The sequence below is a fragment of the Ruditapes philippinarum genome, unplaced genomic scaffold, assembly GCF_026571515.1.
Source record: "Ruditapes philippinarum isolate M1 unplaced genomic scaffold, ASM2657151v2 ctg2050_1_1_1_1, whole genome shotgun sequence".
NCBI classification, from domain to species: Eukaryota; Metazoa; Mollusca; class Bivalvia; order Venerida; family Veneridae; genus Ruditapes; species Ruditapes philippinarum.
In genome coordinates this window covers 31088-36172 of record NW_026867228.1, presented here as the reverse complement: position 1 = coordinate 36172, position 5085 = coordinate 31088, and positions in this window count along the sequence as shown.

Sequence of the window (5085 nt, the reverse complement as noted above, 5' to 3'; positions counted from 1 at the left end):
TTACTGGAAGAATATTAGACTATAGGTAACTCCTACAAAACCTAGTTTTTTGTAAGAAACAAAATTGAAATTTAATACTGATGTTATAGATCATTGAAGGTCAAGATCACACTTAATTAATCATCATATATCATGATGTCAGTTTTGTCATAAGTGCTCTTTTGCCCATAAATAAATCAATGCCATAGATGAATGAGAAAACTGACAGGTTAAGTAAATTTAAATAATTGAAGTCAACAATGCATTATAAAAATATGTTGGCAACTAAATTTGCAGTTTCATACCTTCGTCTCAAACACATCCTCTCCATAAAAAAACAATTTTCTCTTATCATCTATGTAACGTAATGGTGTCTGCAAGAATTGGTGATGACGTGCATGATCTGTTTCTGAACTGCAACAGTACATAAAACATTCTTAATACACAGAAGAAAAAATAAATCTATATGTTCTTATGGCACAAACCACATACGACAAGGGAAATGGCTCTTTAATTACATAATATTATATACATGTATCTATAAATATCTTACCATTTTTCATCACAACATCTCACAATGTCTTCCAGGTGCATTGACATCTTTTCCCACTGAAAATTAGCAATTTAACTCTGTAGCTGTGCACAATCATATTCCATATAAATTATGAACTTACTACAGTTAACTCCCAATAAGTCATAATCGCCTTACTCAAAATTCCATGTTAGTCGAAGAACTCAATAAAGTCTTGTCAAATTTCTTTATTATTATACTTTCAATCCGCTTACGTCCTAGTTTGACTTGATGAGACTCCTGTTTAGTCGGAATGAGTTTTGTTCCCGTAAATTCAAGTCAAACAAATTTTCCTCTAAAATTAGTCATCAAAGGTAGGCCACATTAAGGTGCGATATCGTCACTCTGATTCACACGTTTCAATTTTAAATGCCAGTCATCATGTATTCTTAACACATCGTAAAATTGACTTTAATCTGTATCAGGTCTTAATATTACAGTTAGATAACTAAATTAAAAGCTGAATATAAAGTGATTAACCTAAGTTGCAAGAACTTGTTTTGCAATCAAGCTGAAATAAAGATGTTTAAAGTAAACTAACTTAATATAAAAAAACTTACTGTTTGACTTAAGGCCTTTATATCAATTTTTTTGGTAGGTTTTTCATGTAATTTCCCGGTTTTTAATGCCTCTGAGGGATCACTTTGTTTCAAGATATGTTTATCCTGCAAAAAAAAAAGTGAACAATGAGACAAAATCTAAATTCCAAACAGTCAGTTTGTTTGTTTTGGTTTTTCGTCACACCTACACAGTGTAGGTCATACAGTGACGTTCCAGCTTTACTGGTAGATGAAGACCTCAGATGCCCTCCGTAAAATTATTTCAGGCACGAACAGGCACTGAAGTAGAACCACCAACGTTAAATAAGCTAGCTGATTAGCTTCCTCACATAAATAAATCCAAGTCCCTGCTGGGATTCAAACCCACAGCGGTGAGGGGAAAGTGGTTTGAAGTCAACGACCTTAACCACTCGGCCACAGATACCCCAAAATAGTCCGCAATTCTACATGAAATCAAAGAAATAATAAGAACATATTCTTATGATCAGTCAATATACATTTTACCTGATTTTCATTTCTTTTAACATTACATGTAGAGTGTGGAAAATAGTCCAATAAATTGCACAAGAAATAACAATGAATTGATTAAATTAAGATGAGAAACATACAATATAAAAAAAAGTTCATCATGTATCAACAGTCTGGACAGCATAAAGTATTGCATTGATTGTTACCTGACATGTTTTACAGAAGTACTGACTTGGTTCTAAGTTTTCATCTAATCCTACACAAGCTGGATGAAACCAGTCCAAACACTTCTCACACTGCCAGTATTTTCTTTAAAGGAAGAGAAATAATGTTATATCTATGGAGAAATACACTATCAATACCTTGGTATTTGCAATTTATTTCGTTGAAATGAACAATTAAGATAAACAAGAAACAGTTTGATTTTATAACGCAAACTTTAAAAAATAAAACCTATTGTTGAAAGCAGAAAAATGCTCCCCAAACAGGGCCCAGGACTTTAGACTTAAAACAAATGCAAGGTTACTATCAATTCAATTTAGAGTGTTATAAGAATATAAAGTTATTACAAATAGTTTTTCATATTTTCAGTATGCCAAATTATTTAAACTAGAACTCTGTGAGTCGGATGTGTGGCCTTGTGAACAGTATAGTTGTCACTTAAGTAATTTCTAAATAAGTGTATTAATGGATTACCTCTTGTTATAATTTAAAAGAAATAAACAATGTCAAAATTGACAATATCACCAGACACATCCCAATTTCTTCATGAATTACAGAAGTTATAGCTGGTTAAGACTGTTCTTTTAATGAAGTATATGTTATCAATTAAAGTCTAAATAAGATAATCTGTTAAGCTATAACCTTCTTCTCTCTCATCAAAACTTGTTTTAAATCAGAATACATTTGAAAGTCTAGGTCAGTTAAGAGTAAAGGTAAAGTTCAGTATGGTCAACTTGAAGGTCCTGTCAAAAAAGTAAATATTACTAATTGAAGTCAAACATCATTCTAAGGAAAAGATTACCTTCCATCATTAGGTTTATGACAGACACAATAAAGTTCTTCAGGAATATCCAACTTTTGTTTTTTCGATAACACTTTCTTTTCTGGCATTTGATATATGAAGGATGATCTCTTTCTCTGTAATATGCATATATAATCTGCAATTTCTTGACATTTTCTGATAACTTATATCTTCACTGACATTAAAAGTTAATAATGTTTTACTTGTTAAAATAGGCAACAAAACATTAACAAGACATTAAATTAAATCAAGGCACTAGCTCTTTATAACTGCCATTTAAATGAATTCTTCATTTACTATTACAAATTATATTAATATTGCTGCTATTTACCATTTGTAATATGTTTTTTTTCCTTGTTGTTTACCACTACAATGCTTATTATTTTGCTGAAGATATGAAAATCCCATTTTTGTAAGGTCATACAATACTTAAAATAATAACAACTAACCTTTGGCTGGGGTGCTCTTTTTGATCTCCTAAAAACAGGTGAGGGCACAGGTGAGGGCACAATTTCAACACATTCCAGGTCTGTATCACATTCTGCATCTGTTGTTTGTTCTAAAGTTATATAAAATAATAACAGCCATATTAAATTCCAAACAATACATGCTCCCATTCAGCTCATAAATTTCCGAATTTCTGAAATAATTGGATAACAAATCTTTCTAAATTGCGAAAAAAATGGAAATTATATATTTTTCCTATAAATCGAATATCAACCAGTTACTCGTTGCCATCAATTAAGTAAATACCATCACTAACTCTATTAAAAACATTTTAAAACTTAAAACTATAAATTTAATTTTTTTCTTTAGATTACACTTTCTTTTATATATTGACAATGTGTACATACCTACTCCAGATCTCAATATTCTTAAAGTTGACATCAAAAACAATGCCAAGTTCTTCCTCACAACATACAAGTCTCCTGGAGTCCACAATATATTCAGTGTCTTTCCTGCTAAGTAGTTCTCTGCAAACTGCAACAAAAGTTTATCCCTTTATTGATAGTTGTATAGATTTGTAACAAGCAAACTATGATCAACATAGAATATGCTGCACGTCAAGATAAAGGATTATACCAAGGTCAAGTCATGCTAAAGATACATAAGTTTAAAAGAATAATATGCCTTGCACTATTACAGGACTGCTTTTGAATTTTTAAAGGAAGCAATTACTTATTTATAAATCAATAACTTACTTTTAAAACATATATCCCACAGGAGGTTCCATCTATCTGTCTAGAATGAGGTGGAGTAATGATTGACCAGGCAGATGAAATTTGGTCTTCCAAACCAACATCATATCGACACTTCAAAAATGAACTGAAATATAACAAAGTTTTTGTTACAAATACCTATCACTGAAGATATAATCATGTCATGAAGGAGTAGTTCAGGCTGTCCAGCACCTTCTGGCAGAAATTAGGGCAAATTTAAGGGTACATAAAAGAAAAATTATGGCTAAAATCTGTATTTTATTTCAAAACTAAAGCCCCAAAAGATCATGATATGGCCCGAGTGGTATCCAAAAAAAAAAAATCAATGCATGCAGATGGGGAGGTTCTTCTGAATCCTGAAAACATACTAGTGATGTATTAAGACAATGGTTATTAAATACATATTTATTTTCAAATGAATGTCTGCAAACAATTTCTCACTGTCTTTCATGAGGACACTGCCGTCCAAAAAAAAAGAACACACAAAACATGACTTCTCTTGACTAATGTGATAGTTTAATATTTCCTTAACAATGCAAATTACAATGCTAATTTTTATACTTAGTGCATGAACTGATCTATCATTTATTCAGGGAATATACATAAACACTTACATGTAACTAAGGAATAGCTGAAATTGATCCATTGTTCACATTTTTTGATAACTATAGTAGTAACAAAATAACTGTAACTGTTCATTTAAAAAAAAATACAACTATAATACAGACAAAATAACTAACAAGAGCTGTCACAGAACAGCGAAGCTCAACTAATAAAATACTGGACACAGTATGGAAGACAAAACTATGAAAGAAAATCAATTATGTGTAATTATGTATTAAGTTATAGCAAAAAAATAACATTTATTACAATTACTTAAAGTACAAAGGGAGATAATTTTGAAAATAGTCACACACAGTTATGAACCTTGTCACACTACATGTGTGTAATGATAGGAAATATACATTTCAAGTTTTAAGTAGGTACCTTTAAAAGTAAAGAAGTTATAATATTTCTCAAAGAAATTTCTAAGTTCAAATGGAGGTCAATTGGAAAATATTGCTTCAAGAATTATGAACCTTGCCACATAAGATGTAAATAATGAAAGAGAATATGTATTTGAAGTAGGGCCAGTATGAAGTTGATCCCTTAAGAAATAAATAAGTAACAGTTAAAAATAGTATTTTTTAGGAAAATTCTAAGTTCAAGGGGAGATTAATATAAAAATATTGGTGTTAAGAGTAATGAACCTTGTCACATAAG